The sequence below is a fragment of the Poecilia reticulata genome, chromosome 9 (assembly GCF_904066995.2).
Source record: "Poecilia reticulata chromosome 9, P_reticulata-male-v2, whole genome shotgun sequence".
Classification (NCBI taxonomy): domain Eukaryota; kingdom Metazoa; phylum Chordata; class Actinopteri; order Cyprinodontiformes; family Poeciliidae; genus Poecilia; species Poecilia reticulata.
The window spans coordinates 31934061-31958566 of NC_088838.1; the positions used below are offsets into that span (position 1 = coordinate 31934061).

General features: G+C 42.0%; 2 protein-coding genes and 1 long non-coding RNA gene across 3 annotated transcripts in view; 2 read left to right on the forward strand and 1 right to left on the reverse strand.

Annotated features, from left to right (window-relative positions):
• The window catches only part of LOC103470718 (STAM-binding protein-like A), a 385599-nt gene that overhangs the window by 133862 nt on the left and 227231 nt on the right, over nt 1–24506 (forward strand). The window lies entirely within an intron of this gene.
• Nucleotides 1–24506, forward strand: part of hs3st1l2 (heparan sulfate (glucosamine) 3-O-sulfotransferase 1-like 2) — a 38261-nt gene that overhangs the window by 6449 nt on the left and 7306 nt on the right. The gene's annotated exons all lie outside the window — the stretch shown is intronic.
• LOC145552878 (uncharacterized) lies at nt 8980–11152 on the reverse strand. The gene is made up of 3 exons (XR_014088992.1): nt 10593–11152; nt 10300–10460; nt 8980–9122 (listed from the first exon to the last, which is right to left on the reverse strand). It is a non-coding gene; the product is annotated as an uncharacterized LOC145552878 (long non-coding RNA).

A 24506-nucleotide genomic window follows, 5' to 3' on the forward strand; every position in this document is an offset into this window, starting at 1 on the left:
AAAAAAATAGAGAAACTGCTCAAGAAAACAAAGCAGATACAAGAAGTTATCTGTGAAATGTGCAAAACTGAACCATTATGGTTACATAAAGGTATATTTAAAGTACAGTACGGAGTTTTTTATGCTTAGATAAAACATCCTAATAAGAACAGGACAAGCGGACTCTCCATCTAGAATCAAGCTGCCGTTTACTCCAAAGCTTCTGGGATGGGAATCAAATGAAAACATTCAAATATTATAGCAGATTTTATTTAATAAATGGCCCAGTTTTCATTTTACCCATCGTCCTTCTCGATAAGCTCAGAGGTCATTTCAGCGCAGGCGGCGCGGAGCTGCCCGGGTTCCAGCGTCTTGCTCCGGGGCACATCAGCAGGACGGCGTGTCGTTCACCGCGCTGAGCCTGAGCCAAAGACTGCAGGCTGACGGACGCAGCTCCGAGCGGGAACATCTTCCCTTCAGCAGGCAGGAGGCTGATGAGAGGCGACAAGCTGAGCAACACAGAGAAACTCAGAAATATTCAGTTTTCAGAACGTCCAGCAGTTAAAAGGTTTGGATCTCAGTCCAGCGTTTCAGTCTACAGGCCAGATAACCGTCAACCATTTACAAGTTCATCTGTTTTGGCTGCACTCAAAAAAATTTAAGTCTCAAATTCAATGAGAAATAGCAGACAAAATATGTATTTAGATTGTATTTTGATTAAGGCCACGACTTTAATGCGTTAAATTTAATTAATTAAGGTTTTGACAGAATCGATGACATTTCTTTTTATTCGTTGTTTCTGTCAGTCAATCTGATGCACAAGCAAAGGCCACAAACAGCGACGGACAAAACGGCTTCTGTTGGCTGGAGGTTCACTTCTGTTTTAGAAACAACCAGACTTCAGTGTGAACAGCTTCTGGTCTCAAACCGAACCGCCTGCGGACGTCACACTGCAGGACTCGGCTTATGGAAGCAATAATGGGTCAAATTTAAGTTATTCAGAACCAAAAGCCTCAACATAAGACCAGAAAAAGATTAAAGCTACACTGAAAGTTGCATTAAAATGTCATTATTTACTGAATGTCACTTCATTCATGAAGACTCCTTCATGGTTATAACAGATGCTATAACATGTTTATGACAGTGACATGTCAGGATCATGAACACCCTTCAAACAAAGTGGCACCAGTTGGATTTTTAAGGGTGAACAGATGGGAACTGGGCCGAATCACATTTGAACCAAAACCATTGGATTTGTGTACATCTGAGGAGGTTCTGGTAAACACTTATTGCGTCTCCTGGGCGCCGACCAACATTCGGCTTCAGATAGTTCAAACCCTGAAGCAACTCGTCTTCCTGTTTCCAAATCTCAAAGGAGAATTTATATTTCAGCATTCTTGTAATTCATGACATGAATAAAGAATGAAACTTCTCATATTTTGATCATGAAATGTGAAAACCAGCCTCTTCTTGCTCTCTGGTGTTGTGTAAAATTAAATACGTCCCGTTAATATTCCATGTATTGATCAGGAATCTTCACCTGTTTCCAGTGAGGAGGAATGAAAAACTGGCTGCTCAGATCTGAGGGTGACCTTGATGAAATCCAGGCAGTCGGTGGGGAGTTCAAATCCGGACGGATAAAATATGTGTGTGGTTGGTGATGGCTCTCATTAATTTCCAGAGCCCCTCAGGATGAGTGTGTGCTGCGGTTTGAAGTGCAGGAAGGAGGTGGGGGTTAAGTAGGAGGCCATAAAACCATTTAGGAGTCATGGTCAATCAGAAGCACCTCCTGCTTCGCTCCTCATGGCCTCCAGTGTGTGAGCGCCGCAACGAGTCGGTGTGCGTCTGGGGGAATGAGTTTGTGCATCCATGTGTGTCAACATGCATTAATGAATACTGTGTGGAAATGTGTGTGTGTGTGTGTGTGTGTGTGTGTGTGTGTGTGTGTGTGTGTGTGTGTGTGTGTGTGTGAGGGGCTTAGTGAGCCGGTCTGGAGAGGCAGAGGAACATCATCCTCCTCAAAGCGAGACCAACAGTCAGGCAGGAGGGAAGCAGGAAGAGTTTTTGATTTTAACGTTTATTTTTTATGAATATGCATGATGACGTCAGAGTTTTACATCCTAACAAACTTTCACATCAACAGAGTTAAAAAACTAACTGCCACCAACCACAGAAGACAAGTGAGCAAAACTTCAGTGAAATTTAGAAAAAACACAATTTTGTAATTGTGATTTTTCCATTAAATTTGAAATGCAATAAAAACCATGAATAAGTTGGTTCAAGCGATAAATTATTAAAAACATCCTCCAACCACTTCCTGTCGCCTTCTCCGTCATTTCTGCCAGTAGTAACGTCCGGCTGCTGATCACATGACTCTTACGACATACAAAATGCTTCCATTGCAGTTTGGTGAAACATCCAGCTGAAAGAAAAACCACCTCACTGAAGCACAAACATCCTTCATCAAAAGAGGTTTTGAGGTTTTTCAAAATTCCTGTTTCTATTCAGAAAATGTATTTTTGTAACTCCAACGTGCACAGTTTTACAGTGAATATAAATGCAGCTAGTGAGAGAAAAGCTCAGTCAGATTATTACTGAACAATGTGTCAATTTTTCCCCTGCAACATTTTATTTCTCCTACTAAAATAGTTAAAATTTCAATTTAGTAGCTTATTTTTTGTACAGCCTCTTATAAACTAAATATAAAGTCCACATTTAGAGAAACTTCTTCCGACAAAGTAAACATCGGTGGTACATGTAACTTTACACCAAGGAAACAGAGAGAAGATGTTCTGTGAAGAAGCTGAGCAGGTGACTCGTCTGCAAACATCTCAGTGTATTTGTTGAAAATACATTTGCACATTCACACCGACACTTTCAACCCGCCAACATGAACTCTTGCTCATTTTGTCACCAAAAGTTTTCAGCTGTGAACTTCCTCCAAATCTCACAGAAATATTTAAAGACAAAAACCACAAAGACTTTCCTCCTTTTCCCAAACCTCCATATAAACTCTGTTCAGTAGATTCACATATTAGAGAGAAACAAAGAAATAAAAACCAAGTTAAACGTGCGTCACAGCATCATCATGGGTTATTCTTTGTCTCTAATCATTCTACAGCTGTATGAAGTTCATTCACATGCATCAGACACAAAGCAGCATCAGCGTCAGCGAAAGCGACGTGTCAGGATCTAATAAGCTAAAAATCAGCCCGACCTGCTGAACAGACGAATCGGCTGCCTCATTAAATTCTTCCATCGGCTGCTTCATGCTGGGCAGGTTTGGAACGATATGTTTGTTAGTTTGCAGAAGCTCATTATGAGACAACAACAAGTGGAAACCCAAAATATAAATATATAAAAGATTAATCTTGCTGGGGTTTTTCTGTCATCACTTTAGAAATGTAGTTTATAAACCAGTCACTTTATGTGATCAGAGAAACAAACTACAGAAGAAAAGAAGAGCAGAAACGGGTCAAACATTTGCAGTGTAATCTCAGTTTTGGGACAAAACAATAATTTTACTGAGAGTGATTTTATTTATTATTTATTGTAACTTTATACACGCAATTATGGGACTTCAGAGTTTGCATCAGCAGTGCAAACAGAAAAAATATCTGTAAATTAGTTCTGTATCCACTGAGAGCTCCATAAAAGTTACTATAATCAGGAGGTTTTGGTTCAGATGTAGATATAAAGAAGCTGATTAATTAACAGAAATGCTGCTGCAGAGACGCCGACGGATTCGACTTCACAGTTTATGTCAGAAAACCAGAGACGCTCAGAGTCTGACAGTTCGCAGCTGGTCTACTAAGATCTTGTCAGATTGAAAATGTTGGTTGAGATGTTTTTATTTGAGGAATTTTCAGGAACCGTTTTCGCTCATCCAGACGTAACCTGAGGAGTGAATTCAGTCTGCAGCCAATCAAATCGCTGGTGAGATAAAGACGATTGCTGCTGTGAGCTTCTGCCGTGGTGCTACCATGGTTTTAATACATATTAAGGTTCATTTCCTGTTTGACTTATTAAGTGTCTTGAAGAGAGTGTCAGTGATTTGCAGATGAGTGAATAATTAAAAACGTCAACATGCTTTACATTTGAGTTTGAATGTTGAATTTTTTGAGAAGAAAAAAATTCCGACTGAAATTATTTTCAGTTTGAAAACATATTTAACATTTTAACTTGAAATACATGATAAAAATCCCTAAATGATGATAAAGCTCATGACCATAATGGGCCTATTTAAAGTAAAGTGGGCTGGAATCCGCCTGGCTGAGTCTGTTTAGTCTGACAGGCGAGTTTTGAGACGTTGATCAGATTAATTATCCGTTCATTTGTTTATGACTGTCACTGCAGGCTGCTTGGCTGCAACACAGCACCGCCTGTGGCGTCATCTGTAACCCCTCCATCCTCCTCACATCCACCCAACGCTCCCGTTTCCCTCCATCCATCCGTCCCTGGGGTCAACCGCTCAGGTGATCTAAACAACCGTTGCCATGGCAAACTTCCAGCAGGAACCAAAACACAGCTAATGATGCTGGTAGTTAACGACGTTCATCATCAAACCTCCTCTTTCTCAAAACACCATGTGTGTTTTTCTCGTCTCCCGTTACTTTCCGTTTTGTTGTCCTTCTGCTGTTTGTGACGCCTCTAAAACAGAAACCCGGTTCGGGACCCGGTTAATGTCTCAGCTCACTGGCCCGTGATGAAATTGACCAGACACAAGTTGCTCACCTCCATCTGTCGGCTCGTCCTCGTTCCAGAGAGCCGCGGCGCGTGACGCTCACATGTTCTGCTAAAAACAAACACCCAGAACAACAAACCCCCCGGTCGGTGTCCCGTTTTCCTCAGAGGCAGTTGGGTTAAATCCACCCTGACAGGTCAGCGCCCCTCACCGTCAGGCCAAGCTGTCGCTGAGAGAAAAAACACACGTTACATGTCTATGAATGCGCTGGAACATGCGTGTTGGCAGCGAGGCGTGATGTGTTGGCTGTTGATGTGTTCACAGAGCATCGCTTCAAAAACTCAACCAACACTTTAGCTGTCGAGGAATCGTTTGAGGCGCCGTAGTTTATGAGGGTTGAAGTCTTTGCTTGTTTTTTATTGATTGGGGCGACTATGAGAAAGTTGGTGTTTTGATTTAAATCTGTGTTTTTAAACGGTTAAAGTTTTGGTGCTGCTGTCAGCTAATCATCAATTAAAGGGACGGTATCATGAAAACTGACTCGATTTCAGCTTCACATCATGTTATGATATTATTCCCTCATCAAAAACAAACCTGGAGTTTTGCTTTGATTCTTTCATGTGTGTTTGAGAAATCCTGCAATCTCCATGGCAACTGTTCAGCTGTGCAAACGCCCGGGTGGCCCTGGCCCCGCCTTCGAGGCGCAGCTCCTCCCCCACCCAGCTCCTTCAGACTGGACCTGAACCCAAGTGGGATGAATATTGTCACAGTTTCCAGAATGCAGTCGCGTCAAGCTGCAGAAACACTTTAAAAAGAAAATGCATTTAATAAAACAACAGCTTGTCATTTATTTGTAAAATATTTTTGTCAAGAATGTTAGGAAGGTGGGCTGCACAGTGGCGCAGTTGGTAGAGCTGTTGCCTTGCAGCAAGAAGGTTCTGGGTTCAATTCCCGGTCCCAGTCTTTCTGCATGGAGTCTCCATGTTCTCCCTGTGCATGGTGGATTTTCTCCAGGTACTCCGGTTTCCTCCCACAGTCCAAAAACATGACTGTTAATTGGTTTGTCTAAATTGTCCCTAGGTGTGAGTGTGCATGGTTGTGTGTCTCTGTGTTGCCCTGCGACAGACTGGCGACCTGTCCAGGTGACCCCGCCTCTAGCCCGAAACGTTAGCTGGAGAGGAACCAGCACCTCCTGACCCCACTGAGGGACAAGGGTGAAAGAAAATGGATGGATGGATGTTAGGAAGGTGACATTATGAAATATTTGATGCTCTTCAATCTGAATTAAACTTCACGTGAAAACTGTTTGACACCATGCAACCATAAACATTGTTTTCATTTATCCAGTGACATTTTCAATTTCCACATCTGGGATTGAATCAAGAAGGGAAAAGTGTGTTTACAGATTCATGTGTTCACTTATGACTAAAACCAGGTTCACCCAGTGTGACTCAGAGCTTCACGTCCAGATTAACGTTCTTTATTAGAAAACATTCTTTATTATTCTGGCACAAAAACACTTTCAGTTTTCAAACTGTATTCTCTTTTTTTTTAAAGTTTTTATTTGCCTATTTGAACCAAACAGGAAACAGGGTGTGTCCGAATTCAGGGCTGCATCTTTCCTGACCTGATTACGTCGCAGCTTTCCGTCCAAACTCTAAGACTCCTTCAAACGCATCGTCCTTTTCCCCCCCGATTTGAAGAATGTGTCTGGTGCATCCTCTGCAGCCCACGGCCTGGAGAGCTGGAGGGGATTACAGTTTTCATGCATCAGCAAAAAGATAATCTACAACCGTAAAGTGGTTGAGTTGTTAAACCTTTCTAATTTGGATAAACAGTTTTTTGATATAAGTTTGTAAAAGAAAATTTATTAATTCAATGAATTGCAAATGGTTACAAAAGAAGTAATAAAAAAGCTCAGCAAGATTTCAAGCTTCATTTTTACCAGCTTGTTTTCCGCAGCATCACGGTTGCTAGGCAACCGGACATGCATGCATGTTTAGCCACAGGTTTGAACTGCAGGACGAGTCGTTTTAATTTTTTAAAAGTTGTTCTGTCCGGCAGTGTGGCTCTCTGAACTGTGACTGACAGAAAAAAAAAACCTTTCTGATAAAGCTTTTTATGAAACGTTACCAGAAAACAATTTGAATTTATTTAAGATGTAACAGAAACAGAGATGGAAAAAGAAAGTTTTAAAGGTAAAGAAGATGAGCGTCAACACTCTAGACGTCTGCTTCAGAAACAAAACCAAACTGAGTCAGTTTTACCATAAAGTTGTTTTTAAGTTATTCTTATTAAATCTAAATCCCACTGAGATCAGAATCTGTTTAACAGAAGTTTATGGCTGCAGCTGAATTCAGAGCAGCAGATTCCTGCCAAACTGAGGCGTTTATGAGCTCAATGAGGTCAGAAGGAGCTTCAACACCGTCTACCAACATAACCAGCAGTTTGGAAGAGATTTAGTCTGAATTTACCGTTTCAATCACATTTCTCTTCTCCAGAGGGAAGAGGGGCTGAAACAAAACACGGGACGGAGTTCATTATTTCTGCTTCTGGACTTTGGCTTCTGTATGTAATTACAGCCAAACGTATTTCCCCACTGATGGTGAACATGTTGTCAAACTAGAATCCACCAGCATGCAGGTGTGTAAAATATTAAAGATGAGAGAAATTGTGTCTCTTGGTCTTCCTGACCGTTCTTCTGGCTTTCTGTCGCACCTCTTTAAATCCAAAAAGCTTACGCTGAAACCGGGCCAGCTGGCTGAAAACATGCATGCAGACAGCGGAGTTCATGCCAGCCGAGGCGCCTCGACACGCAGCAGAGCGCCGACTAATTACACCCACACTTACACACCAGGGTCGGGTTACCGTATGCAAACACACGGCTGTAAAAACGTCTCGCTGCTCTACGTATGGACACACTGCCACCCGGATCCCTTTGATAAAGAGATTTCCTCATTACAAATTCCCTCCCTGTGCAGCAGAGACGCACAAAGTTCACCACACACAAGAGGAGAAAAGAGGCGGCACAATTTGGCGTTTGATATGGTTGACCCAGATCTGGGAGCGTGTGGTTGAAGATTTGAGGAGGAGGAGAGGAGAGGAGAGGAGAGGAGAGGAGAGGAGAGGAGAGGAGAGGAGAGGAGAGGAGAGGAGAGGAGAGGAGAGGAGAGGAGAGCGGGGCGGTTATCTGGGTGTTTTGTGTGAGTGAATAAGATGATGAAGGAGCTGAAGGCTGGCTGGTGTCGCTCCTGGAAGGGCTCTTTTTCCAAAAGAGTGTAATTTAAAGCACAGCGTGAGGTTGATGAGCTGAAATGGACGGATACAACAGAAGGTCAGAGCGACCGAGACTTCAACCAAGAGCATAGAAAAAGCAAAAAGAACCATTTGGTGAAAGTGTTGGAGCCTCTGTTTAAATATGACTTCTGTTGTTTTTTTTCCTGATTATTGACTTGCTTGGCAATAGAAAGAAGTCGGTTGAATTATTAAATCGCCTCAGCTTGATGCTAATCATCAATAATTGGCTCCAAAAGCCAGTTGAAAAATCAAAAATTTGCCACCATGGGTTTCTGGAGTAGAGCTGGAGTGGAATCACATGAAAACAACAGCAGAAATTTAAAATCCATGAACTGGCATTTAAAATGTTTGGCCCAGAAAAGAAACAGTTTGCAGCCATGAATTCATCGGCTTCCTGCGTCGGCAACAGTTGTCTCCACGGGGAAGAAAACCGCCATCATCACTTTGCATCAAAATGGTCACACAAGCAAACTGCAGCCAGGAAAACCGGCTTTAAAGGCTTGTCAGTGACATTACAGTGAGAAATACAGTAGGAATCCAAACAACAGCTGAAAATGAGACACCAGCTGGTGTCAGGAACAGGATGCAGCGCAAAGGAGTTCATTTGGTTCACGTTCAGAACCAGACTGAAATTCTGCAGGAAGAACAAAGATGGACAAAAGGGAACTGGAGCAAACTGTCGTTATTCCTCTTTAACCAAACCGGACGTCACAGTCCGTTTGTCTGAGGTCCGGTTGGTTTGTGGAGATGTGAATCAAACTCTGGTCCTTCTACAAACCTCGGTCTCGGTTCTGTTGTTGTGAACTCTGGTACCATTTGAATGCATATGAACAACAAGCAGACCGGAGACTGCTCGAAAAGCAGGAAGTGAACTACAGCGCAGGGCATTCTGGGTAAATACAACAACAACAACAACAAAAAACCTGCCAGTGGGAGAAAGTTTGTGGTTTTCACCAAAGACAAGAAAAAATCCTCCAATCGCTAAAATCTGACGCCACTCCATTTTTATTTACATTTTTGAAGGAGGAAGTTGCGCTCAGTGTCTTCTTCAGAGGTTTTCATGTAATTTCCTTCAGTAGTCCTTGGTGCAGCGCCCCCGCAGGCCAGGAGGGGAACAGGTTCCTGAACGGTTTGGGTTGGCAGTGTCAAAGTGAAGCAACAACTGAAAACGGAATAAATGTGTAAGTTTTTGATCTTCAGTCAAAGTCTACAGGACTAACAATTCTTCCAACAATCCAGGTCAAATTCAGTGATGATTGGTTTGTTTCAAGCACGATGAGGAAATAAAAGCTCTTTAGATACATCAGGACGCCTGGATTTGACCCAACAGTCAGAATCTATAGGAAAGAGATTCATAGATTTACTCTAAATGTTGGTTCTTCACTTTCAGTGGGACATAACCTGAGAAAACTCCAAAAATGTATTAAATTAATCCGACACCCACAATAGAAATATTAAAGAAATCTTTAAAGATTAAAGCTTTTCTTGTTGTTTATCTAAACAGCATAAGTCAGTATTTTTGTCCTTTTCTTTGTTTGATATTCTCAAATCAGCACATTTGTTTTTTTCCCCCTTTAGAAATCAGAAAGCTGCACTTGAAGCATAAATTGCTCTTGATTTTGATTTATGCCAGATTTTGTTTCCAGGTTTCCCAGTTTGCAGGATTTAACATTTGGTGACAAGTTGCAACAAGTTTCACGTCTGGTTCTGCAGAACAAACCATGATGAGACATTTTAAAAACATTAATTTGTTTAAAATCTCTTGTGCTTTGCAGAAACATGCTGGTTCATCTGCTTGTCTGAAGATAAAAATGCAGATAATCAAAGTGAAATATGATTTTATGGATTTGCTTCTCTTACACTGATGTGGCGACGCCTGAACTTATCTGGAAAATGTTTCCATCTCTCCTTTTGCACATTAGCTTTTATTATAAAGACCAAAAATCACCTCAAGTGATTGTAAAAGCCTTTTTTTCCAAAATAGAGGAAGTTATTTTGAATTTTGCTGTTTGCATCAACTTTTCTGATGCAATATGTATAAAATCATTGATGGAAACACACTGCCATTAAATAATTAAAGTGCTTTTTACCATTTAGTGCAACTTCTGGCTTATTGCACATTCTGTCTGTTATTGTTTGATAAATCCCAGATTTCTCCTTTATGCAGATGATACTGTAGTCAGATTAATACGAGCAGCAGAGATAAACCGTTAAAGAATCATAAAGACGGAGAGAGCAGATCTAAGCCTTCAGCATCAGATCTGTTTGCACTTCTTTGTTTCTTATTGAATCCATATTTCACTTTTAAACGTCTCTCAGAAGAAGCAGATCTGACTCACGCCCTCAGCTTCAGCTGCTGGTTTGGAGCCTTGAACTCCGACAACAAAGAACCTGGACGAACCAAACTTCTTCACTTCAATGGAGGTTTTGAAAATCTTTTCAAAAATGTTTTCATGTCTCATTCATGTTCCTTTCATCTTTGTGTTGAACTCTCAAAGACCTGCAAGGAGAAAAGAAGATTTTTCTTTTCACAGTAAAGAAAAAACACTTTGGCTGCATCTGCTGAAGGCGAAAGGACAAAGATGGAGGTGAAGATGTTTGGAGAGTTTTTCCACAGTCTCCTGTCCCTCACCATTCTGACTCCTGCTGGTTTCTGCCCTCCTTTCCAGTTTCTTTCCAACAGGATAACGCCACAAACACAGGGAGCACGCCAGCGGTTGTCCTGCTCCCGAAGCGTGACCGATTCACGTCTCTCCCTAGATGGCTCCATCTATTCTGATTACAGACTCCCCTCTGAGTGTTGGCCGTCTCCTCTCCGGGCGGGTAATGGGAACGCGATGGGAAATAGGAGCAGCCTCGTTACATTTCCTTTGTTAGTCGGAAAAGCAATCATCTCTGAGTGTGTTTGCTGCAATCAGCAGCGGTGGGGGCTGTGAGAACGTGTGGCTGTGATGGAAGTTTGGAGGCAAGGCTGCAGAAACGGTTTGGAAATCTAAACTGGAGGAATAAAGAGGTGGATGGAGGACGGCTGGATGAAAAGGAAGGAGAGTTTTATCAGACTTCTTCAGCCTTAGCGATGCGACAGGCTTGGCAGCCCGAGGCGGTCCACCATGAAGCCCCCTACCAGGAACAATCCCCTCCTGCCTTACATGTTTTCCTGTGGAGATAGGCGCACACTGTACCTCCACCCCAACCTCCGTCTTCGCCACCGGCCTCCTCCTTCCTGCCACCCTCCGTCTCTTTGTACGGGATAATCCCTCCCCCAGCCCCCAAATGCCACCGCTCAGTAGAAAGACATTTCCAAGAGGCAGTCACATGCTGTCTGCTCACACAAAGGAGCGCGGCTCTGCACACGCTCACACCAACACGGCAGACAAACACAAACAGACACAACTCGTCCCAAAAAGCAGATGGAAGCATCTGCCTTTCACAGATAATTAAACTCCAACCTTCCTCCGTTTTTGCCGTTTTCCCTCCATCCCGTCTTCCTTCCAACTTCGCGTGTTTGCCATTAAGGCGGTTCATGCATCATTAACGGCCTTGGCGTTGTTGTTGTTGTTTGCTCTCTCATTCCACGCTGCCTAATGTGAATCACAAGAAGGCAAAGACAGGGACTCGCAATGACTCATGTGAGGCTCATTGAGCAGAGCTGAGGGGAAACTTAGAGCTCATATGGTGCAGATAAAGACGGAGGACCAGCCGACCCGACCAGACAAATCGCTGTTTGTCACCTAAAGTTTCCAGACCGCCTGAGGCACTTCCTGCAGCCATAGAAACAATTACTTTGTTTGAGGATAAAAATTATTATCAGCTCGACTTGGATGAGACGTTCATGAAGACAACAATGGTTTATGCATCTCAACAGATTTACAGTAAAACGTCCAGCAGCTAAAAGGTTCTGGGTTTGAATCCGTTCTGCAGCAGAGCCGGGCAGAAACTAGTTACAGTATTTCTACAGTATTTACAGTATTTCTACTCTGGTGTAAAATGTTTGGATTTTCCCTGAGTGGTGCACAGTCGAGCCAAACTGATGAAATCATTTCTTGTTGTCGCAGCTCTGTGACGAAAATCACATTATTTTATTTTCAACCTCTTGAGGTTCTCCTCTTTCTTCTTGTCACAACTTTTCACCTCCATTTAAATACAAACTTGTGTGATTGGTCTGAGTTTCATTTGTTTATGTGGAAAACAGCTCAACACATCTTCCATGTTCTGACAGGACAGGCAGATTTCAGGAGCGATTTTTCAACTGCGTGTTTTTTTGTTCTGTTAACGTGAAAAATAATTTTTTTCAGCCCGTAAATGATCATTTCCTCTGAACCTGTGAACTGTAGCAGTCGTCTCTCTCTGCCATGGCGGGTGTGTTTACTGTGCTGTCGTAAATCACACACATGACCAAACACCACAACGTTACTGCAGCAGGACGAACAGGAGATTTTAGTTAGAGCTAATAAAAGCCTCAGTGTTTGATCTTAAACATCCTGACCAAACTCTGATCTGATTTTTTCCCTTGTGTCTAAATTTTATCCGGATGTTTAGCCAATCAGTCAACTGATCTCAGGGATTTGACCCATTAAGAATCAAGCAGGGCAGCCAGTGGCGTGGCGCTACGTGTGGCCCTCTGGGTAATTAATGTTACTCACATCCACATTCAGCTGAACTGGTAGATTTATCAGAAGTTATAACACAGCAGCAGAGTTCACTTCCTCTGGACCCAGACTGAGCAGTTCAGAGGGTTTCATGCGGGTCAAGGTTCACACCTCCCCAAACGGACCGGACTTTCTGGACAAACGGACTGGAGTTTGATTAAAGTGAACTAAACAGAGCTGGTGTGAATTCAGCCTAAAACTCTCCAGAAGCCAACCTGACCTAATCGAAGCCACCAGGTTACCTGAAACCTGCAGAACGGAGCTCACAAAGAGCTAAATTTAATAACCACTTAATACAATGAAACTTAATTTTCTTATATCTCATCTCATCTCACAGTTGGACGCCTGGTCGGATGGATTTTTTTATGTTGTACCTCATTATTAGCCTCTGTGTGACATGATAACCTGAAATGAATGCAGATCCTTTGTCCCACTTCACACAAAGTCCTTTTTTATATCTTCTTAATGGTGGCATCACCAGCTAATTAAAATCAGATGAGCAACATGGTGTTTAAATATCAGAAATAAACTTCATATATAAATATAAAATCATCTTTTCTGCCATTACAGTTTTTCTGGCTTCGGTCCAACAGCCGTTGTATTTGGGTCAAACAGCATTAACCTTATTTTACTGAGCATCAGGGTCTAATCAGCTCTCTGTCTGTCTGGGTCTGACATGTGCATGGAGCCGTTTTCCATTTCTGCATCCAACTCTGTCTCCTTTCGTGCTTGTCAAGATTAAAAGTTCATCGAGTCAACAATATTTCAGGCCAGGAAGGTGCAACTTGTGTTTTATTAATGAGCAGCTAAGAGGCTGCTGCAGGGCATCCCCCATTAGCATGGAGCTGGGTTTGTTAGCTGATCCGCATAAACAGGGCAGGATTCAAGCAGTTCAGAGACCAGAGCTGGAGCAGGAGAAGCAGCAGAGGTTAGGCAGCGCAGGTGAACCCGAGCAGAAAGGTGTGAGCCCTGAAAGACGGGGGCAAAGGTCACAGAGAGCGGCGGAGAGAAGACAAGAGAATATTCCATTTCACAGGGAAGTCACAAGGGATTTGAGCAACCACTTAACACAAGACAAGTGTCTCTCCATGCACACACACACACACACACACACACACACACACACACACACACACACACACACACACACACACACACACCCCCACACACACACACACACACACACACACACACACACACACACCAAGCTCCCTAAAGGTATCTGTCTTTGTCTGAGCTGCTCTCACTGAACACGCCCTGCATGGTGGCATCGTCAGACGCTGCTGGTTCTCTGAATGAGGCATCAGTTCTGCAACCTTAGCAAAACGTTTTTAAAAATCTATTTAAAAAGCTTCAAATGGTACAGAAGAAAAGCACAGGCACATGTCAATAAATTAAAATATCAATGGAGGATAATTTCTATAGAACTTGAACTAAAATAGTGAAAATGATACAAAGATATGGGCAATAAATCAGTATCAATAAATATATTGCAGTAAAAACACATGATCAATAGAAATAGATAATACATCTGATAGAATATTCAGTCATTTATCTTAACTCTGATTATTATTTGTTTATTTCATCCATCTAGTTTAAATGAACAAATCACATGTTGGCATAACATTTTGAATGAAAAGAAAAAGTTTGGAGAAAATAATCTGTCCCTTCTGTCACAAATCAATTCATTACAGCATTTTCAAGTAAACATCGATCAACCATCATCCAGATGGAAACATCCTTAAAACCAGACCGTGTGTGTGTGTGTGTGTGTGTGTGTGTGTGTGTGTGTGTGTGTGTGTGTGTGTGTGTGTGTGTGTGTGTGTGTGTGTGTGTGTGTGTGTGTGTGTGTGTGTGTGTGTGTGTGTGTGTGTGTGTGTGTGTGCGTGTGTGTGTGTGTGTTTGATCAGGATGTGAACCGATGAGCTGATTGATCCACATTCCTTTCTTAGCATCAACTTTTTTGACACGTGATCAATTTTCGGACGAAGACGATCAAACGACGACATCCTGGTCAAAGTGCTGAGATAAAAGCAGCGATAAAATTTAACGGCCAGTTAAAGCTATTAAGCTGTTTGCATTAATCTTTCCAGAGGTAAAAGGAAGCAAACTGTTTGCTGCAGATATAAAATCTGTTAAAAATCTGCTGCCTGTTCTGTTGGTAAAAGAAAGAGCAGCACATTCACTAATGGACAACAAAAAGATGTCAAAACATTCACGTTAAAAAAGCCAAAACCAAACCGAACACATGATTAAGGGATGCAGGAAGAGCCAGAGCAGGATCTCCCCTCAGTTCTGCCTGGTTTTCCAAACAAATTAAACTTCAGTTCATGTGTCACATTTTTAAACAACTAAGTTATTATAATTACACCTCAGTTGTTTTTGCTCCGTTTTATTCTCTCCACAAAAGATCGTTTTGTTTAGGATTGTAATTATTTTGTACACAAGTATAAGACTGAATATGTCTCTTATTCTGCTTTATTAAAGACAGAATTGTATAAAAAATGCACGAGTGCCGTACTTAGACTGTGTTGTGCAGCATGACTGTTTAATTCTGTGATCAATTATTAGTTGGTTTTTAATAACTGATGATGAACATCAATGAACATGTTGGATTTTTTCTCATTTTGAAGGGAAAATTTCAGTAAATCTTTCTATAATGAGACGAAGAAAACCCCATGAGCAAACATTCTTAAATTTTGGTTTTGCGTCCCGTTTTTACAACCAAAACATCAACATGAGCAGCACAGAAACCCTCACGGCCTCCGCCTCGCTCACCCCGGCTGGGTGAGCGAGGCGGAGGCCGGACGGTGACGCCGGCGTCTCCAGGTCGGGGATAACGCAGAAGGTCGGGGCCGCCTGCCGCTCCCTGATGGCACAATTAGAGCTCCGCTACAGGAAAAACGTGAAACATGGTCTCCCCTCTGAACCAGAACATTGTTACACTAATTAATAAGTCGGCCGCGTCAGAGCAGCTTTTCACAGAAACAGCAGGAACATGAATAACAGCAGCAAACAGGAGGAAGGATTTCACTGGAGAAAATCCACAACCTTTTAAAATATAACAATTCATGTGTCATATTACACCTGCAGCAAACTGCATTTTAAAGTGTGCTAAAGTTTAAATGCAGAGTAAGTCTGAAACCTGGATAGCTAGCGTTAGCGTTAGCTTAAGCCTGATGCACAGAGAAAAGATGGCAGAACCCAGACTGAATCTGCGACCCAAACGTCTTTACTGGTGTTACAGCAATTAAAACCTTCAACCAGTTATTTGATTGTTTCCACTCATATCTGTGTTTCAGCACTCAAAGGTTTATAAAACCTCTAAGAATCAAAGCAACAGTCCAGGTTTGTTTCTGATGAGCGAATAATAACATGAGGAAAACTCAAATACTAGCTGATTTTGTATAAATTCTTTTGTTTTACAACAAAAAAGGTATTTAGCATTATAAATGCCTTTTGTTTATAAAACATAGTTTCATTTTATATACTAATTCAAAAAACCAGAACCCATGAAATAGCTTTAAAAGGGCGGTATTATGTGTCTTCCAGGCACAAAGTTCAATTTTACAGCATAATTAAATAACTATGTTACCTTCAGTTATAGAAAATGCTGAATACACAAAATATCAAATGACATCAATATTTAACGCCTTGAAATTGGGCCTCTGTCTCTTTAAGAAGCTCCTGCTCTTTCTGAAACTCAGCCTTCAGGAAGTCTTCACAACATGACAGCTCCATAATGAGCTCAGCTGATGCTCCACCAGGTGTTTGCTAATTGCTGCTGGCTAGTCTGAAGGAGCTGAGAGGCTGCTCTGAGAGGCTGAAGCTCTGAAAGATGGAAACTGCAGCTCAGAAGAGGAGCCGCACCTCAAAGGCGGGGCTAAGTCCACCCAGGTGTTTTGTGCAGCAGAATGGTTGCCATGGAGATTAAAGGATTTCTCTGTGCAGCCTATTGTAAATTATTATTTATCACAAATCATAAAATGTATGTAACTTGTCTGTTATGTGTATTTAAAAACTGAAACTTGTTTCTCTGACTCCAGTCTTGATCCTGGACATTTTTACATCTGTAACCCAGTCTAAATTAAAGGTATTTTGTTTTGAGTTAAGTTCATGGAAGGTATAATAATTTAGAATGTATTAAACATGTTTGCTTAAATATGTTAAAATTGTTATAAATAAGTGTTAACAAAAAGCTGTACTTACAGGTACTTGAAGTAATATGGTTAAGTTAAAATTTGGAAAAATGTAGTTAAAACTGTTTTATAGAAAAGTAATTTTCAACATATTTTATTTTGAAGGGCTCATGTTTGAAAGAAGAAGTTGTATAGAGCAAAGCAACTTTGCTCGTCCGTGATTGGCTGAGGATTAGGAAGGGATAGGAAAGTAGGGGGAGACACAGAAAAACGAGAGAGAGAGAAAAAAATGGAAAGAAAAAGAGATGAACCGCGCTGAAAAAACGTGGCGGACTTATTAATGAACGAGTGTCTTGCAGATATTTAGACTTTCAACTCGACAGTCTTTTAATAGATATCAACACTACACTTTTGTTGCAGCTACTGTGATAATTTCTGACCGGAATTCACTGTACAGTAGGTGAAAAGTCATATGTAATGCTCGCTAACGCATTAGCATTCATTAGCACAGTGAATGGACTTGAATACTGTGAGCTAACTCGGCTAACAGAAGACTCAACTAATGTTGCCGTCGTGGGAACGTTCAAGAGTTAAGTCTAGTGCAGAGAGATGAGCTTACGCTGAAAGTTTCTGTGACTGTGCTGGAGGACTGTGTCTGCGTTGGACTTTCCTGCTGTTCCTGAATTCTGTGGACCGAGGGACTGGGGAAGGAGCGGAAGACATCTTGCCGACTGGGACCAAGGACAGGTTAAATTCTAAGAAGGTTTAAGATTTTCCTTGGAGTAAGGTATCGCAAGTCCACGCTTCATCACATCAGGCCTGCAACGGGGTTTTGTTTGGGACTATATTTTAGTTAATTATTGCCGGCATAGGTGGACATTGAAGCATAGGCCCACATTTATTAATATAGGGTTTGTGAAACTAAAGACTGAAATATTTGCATTTTGTGAATTATTATTGTTTAATATATGTTCAAGAGTTCAAATCTCATAAAGGTGTGTGAGTTTGATTTTTTTATGATAGTATGTGAAGTTTATTATTCTTAATCAGCGCTACAGGATTGGGTGAGAAGAATAGAAAAGTACTGGAGTATTGTTACTTTAAGGTGAGTGAAACTCAACATAGGTTTTAAACACGAGAGTGTATTAAGTTATTATTCATAAGTTACTGGGTTTAACGAACTCAGGGGCCCGTACCTACTTTAGAGCGGTATAACTGGGCTACATAAAATGGAGGCACCGCTGGGATGTTTTGTTTGAGTTTCTAGATATATTAGTTCAAAGTACTTTTCTGAACATTATTGTTAAAAGTAAGAGAAAATGCAGCCAACTGAGGTTATTGTAAATAAGCTCAAGAGCTGGTGCCGAGGGGAAGGCATAAATGAGAGCCATGCATTGTTGACAAAAGTTCCCCAAAATACAGAAGTTGCACAAATAGAAGAGACATTGCAGACTATAAAGTGTCTTGGGCGTGTCCGTGTGAGGGGAAGAATGTTGGACGAATCAACAGACCAAATATTAGTGCTTTGTGAGTGCAGGGAGAATCTTACAAATGCAGACATACCAAATGAAGTGCTGACTTTAGATGAGTCTACAGTATGGCCTATATTCATTACTGCAGAATCTTTGAGTGCAGATGAAGATTTCAGTGTCAAACTAAATACTCTCCTACAAGCAGAAGGGAAGACTGCAGAGGATGTGCATGCTCTTCTAGCTGGGTCAGAACCCGTTCCCTCGCCCACAGAGTCCCTCATTCGTGCTGTGACTGACCTACTGGACAAAGCAGCTAAACCTGCAACAGAGACTGGAGGATTTCGCCGCCTGCGCACTTTCTCCGGCATAGTGCCTACTCCTGCAGGTGAGGAACAATTTGATCATTGGCTGGAGCAAGCTTACATGATGGTGGAAGTGAGTGAATGTTTGCCAAAGAAAACGACGGAGGATAATGGAGAGCCTAAAGGGTCCTGCATTAGAAGTCATCAAAGCAGTTCGCCTTTCTGATCCAGATGTGAGTCCTGAGGAGTGTCTAGAAGCTCTTGATAGTGCATTCGGAATGGCAGAGTCAGGAGATGATTTATACTTTGCTTTTAGACTGATGCAGCAACAGTCTGGGGAAAAGTTGTCAGATTTCCTCCGAAGACTAGAGCGCTGTTTGTCGAAAGTAGTTCAAAGGGATGGCCTTCCTGCCTCAAGCATGAACAAAGCTCGGATTGAACAACTGCTTAAAGGCGCAGTGGGTTCAGACCTTATGCTAATTCAGCTCAGGTTGAGGGAGAAAAAAGAGAACCCTCCAACCTTTCTTGAGTTATTGCGTGAAATTCGTACTGAAGAGGAGTATGAAGCATCTAGAGCAAAGTTAAATCCATCAGTACGTGTAGTCCAACCCAAACCTCAGGTGGACCACAATCATTCTGAAATTCAGAGTCTGAGGGCTGAGATAAAAGAAGTAAAGTCAATGTTCACTGCACTTTCTTCTCAACCCCCTCAAGATACTGCAGATAAGCATGACAAAGGTTCAACTGACAGAGAGAGACTTAAAGAACCAAGTCAGGATGCTGAAGTTGTGGCTTTAAAGAACAAGTTAAACAGCTGCAGCAAAAGTCAAATCCAGAGTGTCACATCGGGCTGAAACGCCACCAGCTGTCATGGCAGTGCACACTACAAATAGACGTTCTGATGCGGATGAACGTTTTTGCTACCGCTGTGGAGAAAGTGGACACCTGGCAAGTAAATGCAGAAGTCCTGAAAATCAAAATAAAGTCATTCAGAGGCTTATTCAAGCACTCAAAAAGCTAAAACCACAAATGCACAATCTCCTACTGATGAAAGCATTGAGCAGAGTGCTACAGTGAGAAAGAGTGCAGTGGGTAACCTACAATCTGTCGGGTTGCCAGAAGGACTAATAGGGCCACCGTCCTTGGAACCTTTAAAAATTATGGACAGCTATGTGATGCCCTACTAGACAGCGGTTCCCGGGTGAGCATCATTTTTGAATCCTGGTACAGGAAGTACCTGTCTGACACACCCATTCACCCTGTCAGTAAACTAGACATATGGGGTTTGAGTGATTCCAGTTACCCATATCTTGGCTATGTGATTGTAGATATGGAGTTTCCTAAGAAAGTGACTGGAGCTCCAGCTACTTTGTCAGTCCTAGCTCTGATTTGTCCGGATCCACCTGGTCCAGACCAAACCCCTGTCATCATTGGCACCAATGCAAAAGCCAATCTTCCAAAACGCTTGGTTCAGCTGTGTGAGGAAACATCTGGAGTGCATGTTCAGACTCTAGGAATACACAGTCTTCTGCCGGGAGGTGCAGAAAGAGATTTGGATTTAAAAGAAGAAAATGAAGAGATTGGATGTATAAAGTGGGAAGGTCCTGGAGACCTGACATTTCCTGCTGGGAGTAAATGTAAAGCATCTTGCAGAGTGGATGTGGAGAAGCCTCTTCCTGATGACATCTTGGTGGTGGAGTTTTCAAGTGTAAATCCCCTTCCTGCTGGTGTGCTGCTACAAGCCATGGTTATTCCAAGTCATGCTGTGGATGTGAACCAATTGACCTTATTGTTCCAGAATGAATCCTTGCGAGACATAACAGTTCCAGCTGGCACTGTTGTGGGATGTCTGTGCGTTACTGATGTTGTCACAACAGTTTCCAAACAAAACACTGTAAATTCAGGATTTGATACAGGTCTGATAAATTTTGGAGAGTCACCTGTTCCAGAACAATGGAAGCAAAGACTTTGTCAGAAGCTATCTGAACGAGCATCTGTCTTTTCTCTGGATGAGCTGGATGTGGGAATCGCTAAAGAGGTGGAGCACACAATTAGACTGTCAGATCCCCGCCCATTTCGAGAGCGCTCCAGACGCATCGCTCCTGCAGATATTAATGATGTACGCTGTCATATACAGAAACTGCTGGTTGCAGGCATCATTAAAGAGTCTAAAAGCCCATATGCATCTCCCATTGTAATTGTGAGAAAAAAGAATGGAGATGTGAGGATGTGTGTTGATTATCGGACACTTAACAGTCGAACTGTGCCCGACCAATACACCACGCCCCGTATTGATGAAGCTCTTGACTGCCTCTCTGGTAGTCAGTGGTTTTCAGTCCTAGACTTGAGGAGTGGCTATTATCAGATAGCTATGAAGGAAGAGGACAAAGAAAAAACAGCTTTTATTTGCCCTTTAGGATTTTACGAGTTTGAGAGGATGCCACAGGGTATCACAGGAGCCCCTGCTACTTTCCAACGTTTGATGGAAAAAGCTGTAGGTGACATGAACCTCCTCCAAGTACTAGTGTATCTTGATGACCTTATAATCTTTGGAAAAACTCTGGAAGAACATGAGGAGAGACTCCGAAAGGTTCTTGACAGACACCAAGAAGTAGGGCTCAAGATTTCCCTGGATAAATGTCAGTTCTGTCAGACAAAGGTGAAATATGTAGGTCACATAGTGTCTGCAGAAGGTGTCTCAGCTGATCCAGGAAAAACTGAAGCTGTTGCCACATGGCCAATGCCTACTACCCTGAAGACACTGAGGTCATTCCTAGGATTTTGTGCGTACTACCCAAGGACTATCCTGTATTATTCCTCCATAGTTCGCCCATTGACTGACCTAACTAAAGGATATAGACCCACGCAGCGTGGGAGAAAGCAAAAAAAAGGAGAAGCTAAAGTTTATTTGGATGAGCGGGAGCCATTCCGAGAAAGGTGGGATCAATCATGCACTGATGCATTTGAGAAAGTGAAACACTGTCTTACCAATGCCCCGGTCCTGGCTTTTGCTGACCCCAACAAAGCTTACATCTTGCATGTGGACGCCAGTTTGAATGGACTAGGAGCTGTCCTTTATCAGGAGCATCCAGAGGGACTGCGACCAGTGGCATTTGCCAGCCGCAAACTAAGCTCTTCAGAAAGGAATTATGCCATTCATCAGTTGGAGTTTCTGTCTCTTAAGTGGGCGGTTGTGGAGAAATTCCATGATTATCTCTATGGAGCACGTTTCACTGTACGAACGGACAACAATCCCCTAACTTATGTCCTCACCTCAGCAAAGCTTAATGCTACTGGGCATCGTTGGCTGTCGGACTTATCAGCCTACGATTTTGACATAATCTACAGACCGGGGAAGAACAACATTGATGCGGACTTATTGTCACGGATGGAACCTGGAGAGAGAGAGCCTGAGTGGCAAAGTATATCACAAGCGGGAGTAAAGTCAATATGTCAGAGAGTTGGCACCAATGGTTCTTCTGCAGATTCTGCTAATTATGCAGAACAGCTTGGAGTTTCTCCTGAGTGTATCCCTGATGTATATGCTTATCCTACACGTTTGCAGCTCAACTCACTGGAACAAATGTCAAGACAAGAGCTAATTAGAGCTCAAAGTGAAGACTCTCTCATAGGACCAACCATCCAAGCACTGAGTAATGGAAAATGGCCTGATGACATCAAAGCTAATTCAGAGATGATGGCTATGAAGAGAGAGATGGGAAAGTTAAACATGAAAAATGGACTGTTACATCGCGTGAGTAAACATCTGTCATCAGGAGAAACTCACCAACTAGTCCTGCCTGCTAAGTTCCGAGCAACTGTGCTGAAATCTCTTCACGATGATTTAGGTCATCTAGGAGTTGAGAGAACTACTGATAATCTCCGAAGTAGATTTTTCTGGCCTAAAATGTCCACTGATGTTGAGCAGTACATTAAAAACTGTGGAGAGTGTGTTTTGAGGAAAACTCCATGTTCAAAAGTAGCACCCTTAAACCAGATAGTTAGTACTGGACCATTGGATCTGGTTTGTATCGATTTCCTTTCCATGGAGCCAGATTCGAAAGGAATCAGCAATGTGTTAGTCGTCACAGACCATTTCACCAGATATGCTCAAGCTTTTCCTGCTAAAAATCAAAAGGCTCTCACAGTTGCTAAGATTTTAGTGGAGAAGTATTTTGTGCATTATGGACTCCCAACACGTATTCACTCCGATCAAGGGAGAGATTTTGAGTCTCGACTCATAAAGGAACTGTTGACACTGTTAGGCATTAAAAAATCTCGGACAACCCCGTATCACCCACAAGGTGATCCACAGCCAGAGAGATTTAATAGGACTTTGCTATCCATGCTTGGAACATTGAATCAAGAAAAGAAAAGACAATGGAGCCAGCATGTTGTTCACTTAGTGCATGCTTATAATAGCACCAAATGTGACGCAACTGGATTTTCTCCATATTTTCTAATGTTCGGGCGAGAAGCAAAACTCCCAGTGGATGTGTGTTTTGGGACACCTTTGGATGAAGATGGGAACCATCAGCATTCCTCTTATGTTGCAAAGTTAAAAGATAACCTGCAAAGGGCTTATGAGATGGCGACTGAAGCAGCCAACAAACTACATCTGCGTAACAAAAAAGCATATGACCGGAGACTTGGGTTTCATCATATGGAACCTGGTGACAAAGTTTTGATGAAAAATCTTGGATTAAAAGGGAAACATAAGCTTGAGAACCGCTGGTGTGATATTCCCTATGTTGTTATGGAGAAGATGCCAAATCTGCCTGTGTATAAAGTGAAGCCATTAAATGGAAAAGGGAAGTTCAAAACTTTGCACAGAGACAACCTCTTGCCCATAGGAGACTATGTGCGTATGCCAGTAGTGGATAATCTTCCAGATATGCACCCAAGGTTACCAAGAAGGGCACAAAGAGAAACTATGTCTAAGAGACGCAACAATGATCATTCAATACAAGTTTCACATGAGGAGTCAACTGAATCATCTGACTTTGAGTGGGAGTTACCACACCGACCATACCGAACTTATCTGGAGGGAATACTCCAAAAACACAACAATAGACGTGAACCAAAAGGGCCTAAGGTTCATTTTGGAAGAGACGAGGAACCCTCACAAGAAGCAGACCATATTGTGGAGACGTTAAACCATGATGACACAGCATCAGAGTCAGAACATGAACCTGTATCTAGTGAAGATGACAGGCCATGTCCAAGTAGTTCTAACGGCAGAATGAGTCATGCACATTCAAGACCAAAACGTACCATTAAACCAGTAGTGAGACTTACTTATGATGAACCTGGCAAAGCTAGTGATCAACCCCTCACTATTGTTCATAGGGGTGTCGTCATAAAAATACAGAGCTAAAATGTAGACTAAAACCACCCTTCCCATTGTTGAGTAATGCAGGTGTTCATAAAGTCTGTTGAGGACACCAGATGTTTAGAGGGGGGAGGGTGTAACCCAGTCTAAATTAAAGGTATTTTGTTTTGAGTTAAGTTCATGGAAGGTATAATAATTTAGAATGTATTAAACATGTTTGCTTAAATATGTTAAAATTGTTATAAATAAGTGTTAACAAAAAGCTGTACTTACAGGTACTTGAAGTAATATGGTTAAGTTAAAATAATTTGGAAAAATGTAGTTAAACTGTTTTATAGAAAAGTAATCTTCAACATATTTTATTTGAAGGGCTCATGTTGAAAGAGGAAGTTGTATAGAGCAAAGCAACTTTGCTCGTCCGTGATTGGCTGAGGATTAGGAAGGGATAGAAAAGTAGGGGAAGACACAAAAAAACGAGAGAGAGAGAAAAAAAATGGAAAGAAAAAGAGATGAACCGCGCTGAAAAACGTGGCGGACTTATTAATGAACGAGTGTCTTGCAGATATTTAGACTTTCAACTCGACAGTCTTTTAATAGATATCAACACTACACTTTTGTTGCAGCTACTGTGATAATTTCTGACCGGAATTCA